Here is a 13,040-nt window from a genome sequence, read left to right as displayed (position 1 = left end):
AGTATACATGCCTTCAGCCTAGCTCTTGTGTGCTTCTTTGTGTAATCTGGAGTGTCCCTTTCCTTACAAATTATGGAAGCCTCGAGTTTTTGGATATATTTGACATTTTTATGCAGAATGCTATCTTCGAATATAGCACACTATTACTTGTATAGCATTTCGATAATGGCAGCGCTAAATCTTAAATGACGCTATTTTTCCATTGACGTATAACCATTTGCTCTGACGGTTTCCGGCAGACTACGAGCACTATATCAACATCGAATGTATAGTGTTAAATCTAGTCTAAAGTAGGAGTAAAGATGATTATTTTGGTAAGTATACATTTTTTTTCTATTTCTTTCCTTAGCTACTGTACGATAGAAGGATATATTTTCTGCCATTTTTTCCCTGGCGCGCAGTTAATATATAGGTCTATGTTTGTAATGCATTTATAGGCCAGGCTAGTAATTAAATGTAGCAAATTAATACGTACTCTGGCGCGCGCGGCCCGACCTTGCCGCGTTTCTGGAAAATATACGGTATTAATGCCGAGCAATAAATGCCGCGCGAGCCTCGTTTCCTTCCATTCTCCGTCATTCGCTTCTCCTCCTGCTGCCTCCTCGCACTTGTCTTCTCCCACGCATCACCGAAGAACCATCGACCTAATGGCCGACGCCGGCGTTGTCAACGCCCTGCCCTCTGCGAACGACGCCCAGGAGCACCCCGTCGCCGCGCCGGCCCCCGCCCCCGTTGCTGACGATGGGAAACGGAAGGCACCCGCCGCCAACGACGACGAAGGAAAAGGCAAGTTGCAACCCTGGGAGGGGCGCCCGTGCGTGGTGCTTGCCCTCGGGGCGGCGACGGCGCCGGTGGAACCCAAGCCCAAGAGACGCCGCCAGGCCAACCGCGCCCCTGCACCGGCCGCCAACAGAGAGCGGTTGGAGTCCCGAGAGGCCCACGTCGCGGCGCATGCGCTCCCGACGACGCCGGTGGCCCCGCCTGTCTCCGAGAACCACCCGGTGAGTCGCCTCCTCTCCCTTGCTGAATCCTGCACCGTGCGTGGTCCTCCTACCTGGCGATACTGCGTACTCCAGCTCTCCGTCCGCTAGCTAGCCGGCGACCTGATTTGGAAGTAATTAACCATCCACTAACGATTCAGCACTAATGATCCCGCTGGTTATGTTGATTACTACAGTTGTCCTTAATGAATTTCCTGATGTGTATGTATTCTTGGCTTGTCTAATCGCTTGCAATTTGATCTTGATGCTAAGCAGCCGGGCAACATTCCGCGGAGGCACGCCGGGTATAGACATACATCGGGGTGCGATGCATGCGCGTTAGGTATGTACTTCATACTGTTACTTGATTTCTTTTTTTGTTCGCCAAGCGCACACGAGTATCCTCGTGACCGGGGTGTGCCTCCAATTGGCACATACTATTAGTAGATTGTTTGCTTTACCAATATAGTACTAGCTAGTGTGTGTCTTCTTTTTTTTCGAGAAAAAACTTCCGGACTATTCGTTAACTGTCTATATGCATCCCTCGCCCTTTGGTTCAAGTAAACAGGCCGTTTTTGTCATTCGTTAGATGTCTCGTTCGGAGGAATGTGATCCGAGGGACAAGGTGCCATGCAATGTTAAGTAAACTACTCCACGTGGAGAAGAGAGAGGCTGTACCATGCGTGGAGGTGGAGGCGTGAGACAACGACGACGTGGAGGATCCGGCCCCGCTCCGTTGCTCTGCTGCTCCGACCAGATCCGCCGCTCCGCTGCTCCAGATCCGCTCGGGCGCCGCTCCACATCCACGCCCCAGTAGCCTAGATCCAGCTTTGGCGCCTCTACACATCCACGCCTCCGTCGCAGAGAACCTCATCGCCGGCGCAAAAGGAATAATTTGTTTGACCTACAGGGTGTGGGTGAAGGCGGGGTGGTGGGAAGAAAGGCATGGAAGAGGCCGGCGATGGGGAGAGGAAGAGGCCGGCGATGAGGAGACGGAAAAGAAGGCCACGAGGAAAGGGAGTGACTGGCCACGGAGAGGAGAGGGAGAGGCGATGGGGGAAGGGGATTCTGGAGGAAGAGCGAGGGAGCGAGTAGATCAGGTGGGATGGTAAAATTGTAAAGTGAGAAAATTTTTGTAACGTGGTAGAATTTGAACTAGGTTTGCCCAGCGACAAGTATTTATGTGCAGAGTAAGTAGCAGTCAATCCCTGAAAGTACTATGCATAAGACATTTTGTCATCCGATTATTGTCAAATACTTAATCCAACGTATGAGCTGCAATTTCCGATAAGCATGGATGGCCCTATAACTATTTAATTTCTAGCTAGCGTGATACCAAAATCGTAAGAAAGTAGTCGTGTGCATAGCACGGTTCAACGAGCTGTCTCGTTTGAAAGTTAGAACTACCCGTACGTTTTTCCCCATTAATTAAATTTTTGTATAAGGATACCAATCAATTAAAAAGATAGAATTACATACTTTGGGATGTAGACGCCTTATTATAACGATTTGAAGTCTGATGCTTACCGTGTGAACAGTCTGATCTGCCTCGTCATCCCTTCGCGCTGCTTGCGATTAAGGTGGGCAAATACCTAGTGTATCGCTTGCGATGGGAGAGAGAGAGAGACCTGCTTGGGTTATGTTCAGCCCAAAGCCCCTGATAGTCATTATCCCTTTACTCAACAAGATCACACCGCCGCAACTTTCAAGCAGCGACCACGCGGCCAGGCCCACACTGCCGGTGATACAATCGTAATTCGTAAATATCCCGCCTGTAGCTAAATAGGCAATGCTCTAAATCACATAGGTCTTCGATTTTTCTTACTCGTATGCTGTTCAGAATCACAGATTGATGCCTGCTTGACAACAGTCAGCAGCATGAGAGAGCATGGGGTCACGTGCTCAGGGTCGTGCCATCCATGTCGACTGGAGGGGAGGAGGGGAACAAACGTTGGGAAAGAGAAGACGTGGGGAGAAAAAAAACGTGCAGTTGACGAAGTGTGTGAATGCATAATGGCGACCTAAACAGCAAATCACGTAACGATCCAACGCTCAGCATGCGTGGGATTGGCCAATCAGGATCATCTCCCAATTACTTTGGTCCGTTATAGGCAGGCCATTACCTTTCTTATGGAAAAAATATCAAAATGTTCTTTGCATCTTTGTTATGATTGAGCAACCTTGTGAACTTGCCCAAATCTCACTGCTCAGCTAACACGCTCCCCAACTAGCATGGTCCCAACTCACTGCTTGAAAAGAGTGATTTTTCTAATTTTGTACTTTCCACTATGGGAAGCAATCCTTCTAGCAATTTTAAATAGATGCACTACTAACTTTCGGAAAATAACAACTAGGTTTCAACTTTTTGGAATTTGAACTTCCACCTTTCATAAACTTTCAGCTTTCCAAATTTTAAACTACCAAAATTTTGAGAAATTTAAACTTTTGAGTCATTTAAACTTTCAAAATTTCTAATTTAACTTCCTAGTTTGAAATTTAAAACATTTAAACTTTGTGTAATGTTGAACTAAGAAAATTATGGATAGCTTACAGAAGAAAAATGTAGAAAAATAAAAACACACACATTGGTGGGGCCAAATAGCAAAAAGTCAAGAGATGGGAATTAGGTTCCCGTCCCTCTCCCCTACTCATCCCGCACATGCGGATGCACTGTCTAGCGAATGGAATACTCAGTCCTCCCACTCCTTGACAAAACATGTCCACTCCCTATGTCGGAACGCTTCGTGCTCATGCCGACCACGACCACGAGCGGATTCTGGAGGATGTAATTTCATTTGTATCATAGGAGGCTGCCATTGCCATCTTCTTCTATATGTTTGGTTACTATTGTGACATGCTACATTATTTTGCATTGAGCCATGATACTTTGCTTCGATGTTTGGAACACTTTTAAGGCATGTTTTAGTTATCTTGCTAGTGTGCCCGTTATTACCTACTAAATATTTTTCATGACATAATAAGTGTGAATCTAGATATGTTGTGTCGATAATATTTTGGTAGTTATGTGTTAACATGTGTCCTAACATTCTTCGTTATGTCCACATGACAATCAGTTCATTTGCCTTCCAGGCACGTCACGTCTGGTATGCTGTGCTACCTCAAATAGGCCCATTCTGCATGGTGCTTCGCACTCTATAGGGCCCGTCTCTCATGCCGCATACTCTGCTCTTCTCTATCCCTCCCTCTGCCCCTCCTCCTCTCCCATTCATGAAAAACATTATCTTGCAATAGCACTGGCACTACTCTAGAAAGCCATCCTATAAGGACGGGCCCAACAATGCCCATTAGTGAGTGGTTCATCGCCCATTCACTAATTTCTAGTTAGTGGAGAGTAACAAACCAGTTTTGTTCATACGATCATAGACATGACCTGTCAGCAATGTGTCCTTGTATGTGTCATCGCCATCCTCCTATGTCATTTATTATAGTGTTTGATATGGATCCATGGCCTCAATATCATGGTCGTTTAGCCTCTACTCCTGGATTATAATCTTCATGTGATTCATCGTGTGTTGTTCAGAGAAGGTATGGAATAGGGATCTTGACAAAGAAAAAGAAAACTAGGGAAGCACTAAAAGAATACTAGAATCAGGATATCTCTATGGAGAAGGATAGCCACCAGAAGGAACACCCTCGACCTGTAATCACTGACATGTGCGACTTGGTGTTCAATGCAAAAGTTGTCGTCGTCATCTAGGAGGCAAAGCAAGGTGGAATAGCAAGCTTCACCTCCTCGGCTAGCTCATGGAGCTGTTGGAGCTGATGACCCGCTAGTTTCCACGGATTTGAGAACATTGAGGAGCTGGAGGGGTGGCTCATGGTGGATTCTTCGGAGGTGTTATCTGTGGAGGAGAGAGAGAGAGAGAGAGAGAGAGAGAGAGAGAGAGAGAGAGAGAGAGAAGGGTATGATGTGGCGGGCAATCAACCTAGGGAGTGCACATGTATGGCTATGGAAATAGATCGAGTTAGACAAGTGTACTGGTGGCTAGATAAGGAATTAGTTTTACTACGAAGGTATTTTTTTCTTATCAGTCGGGGCTAGGCTTTTCTTGGGTCGGTGATCTCATGAAGGAGCAATGATGTAGGCACTCACAGGATACATGTTTGGTCCATCACCGGTGTCCTCCGTCATCGATAACAATGCATCTGTGATGGGCCACATATTTGGCCCATCACTAGTACATATTTTCATTTAGTATGGATTGTCCATTCTAGTCACCATTGATGGCAATCCCATTGCCCATTATTGTCAAGTGCACTATTGATGGAGTTTTCTGTTTGGTTAGTGGTGACCGATGATGAGATGGGTATAGTATAGTGTAGTGCACTGTAGTTTCTTTGATATCATGAACAAGTTTTCCTATGCCTAGGGACATATCGATCATCCCTAGCCCGTATTCCTCTTGAATCTTGTTTTTATGAATAATTAAATCTAGAACTATGCCTTTATTTCATCAGTTCCATGCACTAAATACCTTAAATATTATCACTAATGTGACTACAACTACTTTATCGCAAAGACGATGTGTTGGATATTGATTTGTATTCCTTACAAACATAAGTCTTATCATCGATATTATATGCGACCAAAGCTCTTACAATTGTGTCTTAGTGTGATTGACTACCTATGTCTCAACATGAGAGAGAGAGAGTTGGTATATTTCCTCATGTTCACTTTGGCCACTCAAGATGGAATTTCTAATCATTTTCCATAATTATTTTCATGTGTGGATTGTTTGAACTAGAGTTTCCATCTGGCCAACTTTGTGCAACATCAATGTCAAAGCTACTTCTTAGGGTACACGAGAAGACAACAGGTCAAGAATCATGTTGGCCCATGAGACAATATATCATTTATGTTGCTGGCCATGGGTGATGGCACCCTGGGTCATATGAGAGAAGTTGGGAGGGCATGTTTGGATTCCAAATGAGTTAAAGAGTTAGAATTGGATGACCGGCGAAAAGGGCCGAAATAACATGACTAAGTGGTGGAGGGACACAAGGTATGGAGGTCACCAACTGGATGAATGTGAATGGTGGCTATGTAACCGATCACGGGAGTTTGATCCTTCATGTAATTCAAACCCACATCCTAAATGGGCATTGGGCTTCATGCGTCTACTAATTCATGGTCAAGCTAAGTGATCTATGTTGCAAAGGTCGGAGGACATGGAGCGAATAGTTTTCAATATGGCTCCGCCACATTTAAATTAAGAGTTACAATATGCATGACAGAGAAGGTGATTTCTAGGTATCCTATCTAGTAAATCTCATAGAGATTGGAGACACCAAAAGGATAATTATTTGAGCATCAAATGGAGGACTTTAACATACATCAACTATCCTTCATATAATTCAAACCCATATCCTACATGGGAATTGGGATTCATTGCGGCTACTACTTCATGGTCAAGCTAACTGGTCTTTGTTGCAATGGCCGGAGGAAGATGACATGGAGTGAAAAGTTGTCAATGCCTTTGTATCAGATTCAATTGTCAAGAAACATATGACCTCACATGGGTCTGTTAATTGATTATGTCGTAGTTCACATTGATTATATATGCCACTATGTAATCTTCCTTTCACACTTTGTGTCCACCTTTTAGCGTGAAGACATTTGTTACTTCTCTAAACTAATATCGTTGTGTCCATTTGTTTGACCAAGATAATGGCAAGGGAACTAATATCCCTCTCTATATTTAGATGAACATAAGTGAATCCAAGATATCATTAACCTTCAATATTACCCGTAATTTTCGAACTAGGGGTGAAGTTGCATCCACCCCCGTGCATCATCTATGGTCACATATGGTGTATTGCCTACTCTAAACAAAATGAGTATTTCATAATGACATGTGCCAGTGGGGACGGACGGTATGGCTTGTTATCTCCAGCAGAGACCACATGCCCTAATAATCGACATTATGAAATTACCTACCTTCTTTCTAAAGTCTAACCCAAGTCGGTGAAGATTCGACATTGAAATTCCACAATTCCAAGTAGTCAGTTTTAGATAATTGAATGTACCCTATGTTGTAAATTTGATAATGACATGTACAAAAAAAGAGGATGGATTTGGCATTTCAGGTCAGGGAGACACGATAATCCCAGACAATCAGACATTGCAAACTTAACTGCCTCCATAGCTCCAAACCCAAATTGAAAGACGTGCAATTAAAATTCCTCCTCAATGTTATCTCTAGGTCCTTAATGTTTGGTACTAAAATGTGCCCCATATGTCGAATTTGATAATCACATGTACTAACGGGGAGAAGCGAGGTGGCACTTTGTGTCAAGGATAGACGATGTGCCCAAATAACTGTATTTGTACTAAGTGCCTCCATCGAGTCGAACACAAGTCGGCATAGATGTGCCAATTCAATTCCACCACTAGGATATCTCCATGTCATCTATATTACAAAAACCAAATGTGCGCCCATATATTAACTTGCTATATTGAATGCATTTCGCTAAGGTTTTGTATACCCATTACTGTAAGGGCAACTCCCACATCAGCCTCCCTTATGGGAAGGATAACCATTTTGAATTTAGTGTCGAGTTTACCTTGCCAATTTCGACAACCAGAATCTGTGATGGATTCAAGCAACCAATTATAGTTGGTATGTTATTTATGTCCATGTATATCTTGCCCAGTTGAATCTGAATTGGCTTCTTTGAGACACTCGTGCCGATATTATGAGTTTATAAGAAAGCTAATTATGTGCATTGGAATAAGCCGAACTCATGGCCTAAGAGATACTTGTACAACCAGTTGAGTTGGACCATTCAATGGGTATGTCATCTCTTGAATTCATGATGTTAACCGGTAGTTCCCTAAAAGCATTAACTTGTGAATAAGCTTGTACAATGTATTCCAACAAACCCCTCATGTCTAGGCTCTTCTGAAGCCTAGATGAGCCTAGTCGTGGGATTCATGTAGGATATTTATTAATAGTGCATTGAGTAGGTCCTGAAGTTGAGCCCTCTTTTCCTTGTACCGTATCAATTTCGCACCACACTTCGTACCTTTGTCCGGTTTATTTTTTTCCCTTATATTCTGGGTGACAGTTTGACAAAAGATTTAACCAACAAATTATAATTTATACGTAACAAAACTAATATCGTTGGTAACTTCTTTCAAATATGAATCTATCAATAAAATTTTTATGACATATAAGTAAATTTAAAGCTGGTGTCGAATTGTCGCCAACAAAACTAATATCGTTGGTAACTTCTTTCAAATATGAATCTATCAATAAAATTTTTATGACATATAAGTAAATTTAAAGCTGGTGTCGAATTGTCGCCAGTATATTTAACGAGTCACCTCACATCCATCTTTTAGGGGCGTATAATGCCCTGGGTCGACAACAAACTTTATCATATGTACTTAAATTCTAATGGAAATTTATAATTGAGTAGCAATTTTGTATGTCAAAGATATTTCGCCAATGAAAATAAGGTCTCAAATGCTACTAGTTGGCCCTCATAAAATAAAATGGGCTAGGTAGGAATCTTGAACCAAAGCACACACAACCAATCGCTCAAGTTGTCTTTTTCCTCCCATGTTGGTTCCTCTGCTGTTTGACATTCGCAGTTACAAGGACAACATGTTATCTTCACACACCAAGTAGAGTGAGGGATCGAATCCACTAAAGCACCACATACCACCTTCGATATTCCAATTTGAATGTCCATATGGTACAGTGAGTTATCTCAGGGAAGATTACCATGTATCTTATACGTTAATAAATTGGTTATCATGCCTACAAGGACAAAAGACTATTTCTTCAGAGAAAATTATTCTGACAATCTGTTGTCCTTTTGTGTAAAAAACAATATTTGTCTTTGCTATGTTATAAGCAGTTTGAAATATATATATATATATATATATATATATATATATATATATATATATATATATATATATATATATATATTGAAGAAGTGTTAGCAATCAGCTACTGATAGGTGCAACTTTTTCCTTTTTCTTTGGGGATTTTTATTATTGCCTTATCAATCATTTTATTCATGCCATAACTGGAAAATCTTGGGACAAGAATTGTTGACCTTTCTGGTTGCTGCCAGTCGATATGTTTTCACATTGGAGATCACATAGGCATAGTAATGTTTTCTTATAGGGCCGGAATATATTGTTCCAACTCTGCACTTGCACTTAGTTGTCCATCTAAATTTGGTGTCCTCCTTAGTTTATGTTTGTTTTGGGTGCATTTATCTCAGAGCTAAGGTATACTCCATTAGCTAAGTTTAATCATAGACTGACATACTTACCATGTTATGCAAATTAGTAAGCTCTGTACTTACCAAAATGAAGTCACAGAAGCTGAGACTGTAAAATACACATCATGTGGTACGCCACAAACCCAAGGGTATCATTTTTTCCAACTTTTGAGCCATGCTACGACATGTTCATCTTAGAATTATCTAATACGTCTAGCGAGGTTACTTCAATAGCTTGGTAGTACGAGTGTTTGATTGCTAGGGGTAGGACTAGGTATCACTTTGTAGCGGCTGGGCGTACAGGTGGGGAAACTAGTCATGTTTTTCTTTTATGAAAAGTTTGTTCATATCTACGACATCTTTACTTTTTTTGATGTAAAGTGTTGTAGTATTTCATCTCATCTGACATTGAACTATACTTGCAGAGCAAGCGCACAGTGGAAGACACTACATTAAGGCAAGAGGAAGGCCCAGACCACGCCGCGCTCCTCGTTGCGAGCTTGAGTTTGGAAGGTGGTGATTGATCTAAAGGTTAAGGTGTTAGCCATGGATACTGAATAAGGAGTCTGCCGAACAATTAGTAATAATATGGATAAAACATTGCCATGATTGCAATAGCATTAGAAAACATGATGTTGACATTTTGATGTCCATTGCTGTTCTCGTTATGTTTCTCGTGGTGGCTTGCTGATTCGCAGTTTTGCACTTGAAACTATTGTTTTGTTTTGGTAAATGCTGTGTGTCAATGCTCCTGCAGGTTTGCAATTGATTAAGTTCTGCACTGAATGTGTTATTGCTTGAAACTTGAGGGTTGGAAGTTGCGAACTTGCAATGTAAATTTGCAATTCAGTGCAGAACTTAATCAACGCTTTCAAAGACCATTCGACGTAGGACGTCACTTATTCAGGACCAAGTCCTGAACTCATGTTAGGTACGTCTGAAGTTTCTTCTGATGTCGGGTGACCACTGCATATTCTTCTTCCAAAGTTGTATGTCCCCATAAGCGACGTCTACACTCGTTCCCATCATATACTCAAACATCTACGAACGTGAGAGGTTGGATGGGAGGACGGCGACGAAGGCAGCACAGACTCAATTCATGCAAATTAGGATGTACTTGATCAAGCATGCAGGATTGCTCATCACTATTTGTAAGTGAAGCGTACGTCCCAAGACATACGTTTGTATCTGCTACCGATGAGATGAAGAACATGTGATCCAATGCTGTGGTCAGTGTCGTTTGTTTCCTGCTGCACCTAAAAGAGCCTCGCCACCAACCTAGAGAGCATCTCAGTTCCCTTTGTGCTAGTCTGGCCACTCATATACATTTTTTACATATTACATGGTACATATTAGTTCCTTTTTAGGAGTTTGTGGAATTTTTTTATGCATTTAATGTTTTTAAAGTTGAAGTATCTAGAAATGCACTCAATGTTGTAAATATAGCAAACGGCCCTGACAAAACCCAAATTTTACATGTCATGTGTAATAGTGTGTGTTGAGTGTAGAAAAACATTACAAACCAACTAGCAAAGCAGCAATCGCTTCACATGCAAACATAGCACGTTCCCTATTGAAACCTAGTTTCTTCCTCAGAAATGGTCCCGTTTGTAAGCACCTACGTGAGAAAAATTGTGAACCAATTCTCAAGTTTTCTACCACAACCTCTATGGGGCATACCGTGACACCAAGCCAAGTTTCGAGATTTTTGGAATTGGTTTGCATTTTTTAGAATTAAAAAGCCAATAACCACAATGTTGGTGGCCAAGTCTTGCGCCCTAGTGTTTAATACTCCTCTTATTTCCTTGTATAAGGCCTAAACATAGGCTAAAGAAAACAAAAAGGATTTTTGAACCCATTTCTAGTAATCATTTTACGCACCGTCCGTTTAAATATAACAATCAAACCATGAAATGCCATAGTTTAACATGCCACATGTATCTGTGTATGTTGAGTACAGAAAAGGTTTCAAGGCCAAACCCCTCTCGAAACCTAGTTTCTTCCAAGGAGATTGTCCGATTTGTATGCAGTCTATGTGAAAACTATTACGAAACATTCTCAATTTTTACCACAACCTCTAGGGGTCATATCATGAGATAAAGCCTAGTTTTCTGGTTTTTCATATTTGTTTAATTTTTTTAGAATTAAAATTACAATAACGGCCATGTTGGTGGCTGAATCTTACCCTGGTGTTTCATGCTCTTCTTTTTTCCTTGTATAATGCCTAAACATCACTGGAAAAAATAGCGCGCTATAGCGCCGCTAATAGCACGCTATAGCATGTAGAGAATTGCCTCACTAAATTAATTTGTGTATAATGTCTCGCTAATAGCACGTTGTAGCGCACTATAGCACGCTAATAGCATATTTTCGGGGGCTGCGCTATTTTCTGTAGCGCGCTATTTTTTTCATCACTAAACATACACTAAAGAACACATATAGGATTTTTAAAGTAAATTATGGTCATAATTTGATGTACCCATAGTTCAAACTTGAATTATATCTATTAAATGTCCAGAAATGGACTTTTTGCGAAAAGTTTAGATATACACTTAATGGCTCAAATTAGCAACGGACATTGGAAAAAAGATGGACGTGTCACATGTAACTATGTATGTTGAGTGTAGAAAAATTCAAGGCCAACCGGCCAAGTAGTAGCCACTTCGCATGGAAACCATATTTGTTCCCTCTCGATGTCTAGTTTCTTCCTAAAAACGGACCAATATGTAAGAAGTCTACGTGAGAACTTCTATGAAACATTCTAAATTTTTTACCACAATTCATATAATTTTAGAAGTAAAATCCAAAGAGAAGAAAGAGAGCAAAAAGAATAGAGAAATAACAAAAATAAAGGGCATGCAAGAAAGCTAAGTAAAGAAAATAAAGAAAATAAAAAGAGGAGAATATATAATGGATTTTGCGAGTGCTCTCTTTCAACTACTCGGAAAGGTGACCGCGTCGTCGACCTCCCGCGAACCCTTATGATGACGAACATTTGGCACATGGTTTGCCGAGTATTGTCCATGGGACACTCGGCAAAGGGCGTCTTTGTCGAGTGTCCTTATTTTCCTAAGTTTTTTATTGTTAGCACTCATCAAAGGGTGTCTTTGTCGCATTTCTTATATGTTGAGTGTTTTGTACATGTACTCTATTTAAGCGGACCCTTGCCGAGTGCCAACAGGAATGCACTTGGCAAACAGGCTGACACTTGGGAAACACTGGTTTTCTAGTAGTGAATGTAAAAGTAAATATTATGTGCATTACATAGCATAGATAGATCACCTTTGGACTCACTAGATCATGATAGGAAGGAAATAATATATTTCCACACAAGATCACTTTTCTCGCTTTCTAAGTGTGGCAAAGGAGACGATCATTTTCTTCTGCCAAACACATAACTTTGTCAAAAATGTATTGTTCCTTCCAATTTTTGTGTTACCATGGGATATAAATTAAACTTTCATTTTCTAATCTCCTGAGAAATCTTTCTGATCTGGTGAACAGTAGAAGAGTAAGGCAAATCACTTTGTCATAATTGATTGTTGCTTCAAATTATTCTGTTACCATGGGATGAGGGTGCTCATGCTCTTCTTTTGAGGTGAATGGTAATCCAGTTTCACCAATCCACGCACTTGTATACGCTGAAGTTGTGGAGATAATAACTTACGATGTTAGTATTTCTCACACAGATGCATGATTTATTTATGTTCTATTATTTTGACAAATTTAGTACTACCTCCGGTCCGCTTTAATTGTCATGAAGGAAACTTCTGTGATAGTACAAAGTCATGTACAGCT

General features: G+C 41.2%; 1 long non-coding RNA gene across 1 annotated transcript; it reads left to right on the top strand.

The window, feature by feature from the left end:
• The first annotated feature begins 936 nt into the window (after window positions 1-936).
• LOC119328752 lies at window positions 937-9,924 on the top strand. The gene is made up of 3 exons (XR_005159136.1): window positions 937-1,001; window positions 1,257-1,323; window positions 9,668-9,924. It is a non-coding gene; the product is annotated as an uncharacterized LOC119328752 (long non-coding RNA).
• Window positions 9,925-13,040: the final 3,116 nt, after the last annotated feature.

Source organism: Triticum dicoccoides, chromosome 7A (assembly GCF_002162155.2).
Source record: "Triticum dicoccoides isolate Atlit2015 ecotype Zavitan chromosome 7A, WEW_v2.0, whole genome shotgun sequence".
In the NCBI taxonomy this organism is placed as follows: Eukaryota; Viridiplantae; Streptophyta; class Magnoliopsida; order Poales; family Poaceae; genus Triticum; species Triticum dicoccoides.
The sequence above is the reverse complement of the archived record's forward strand: the minus strand, read 5'-3'. Positions and strand labels throughout refer to the sequence as shown.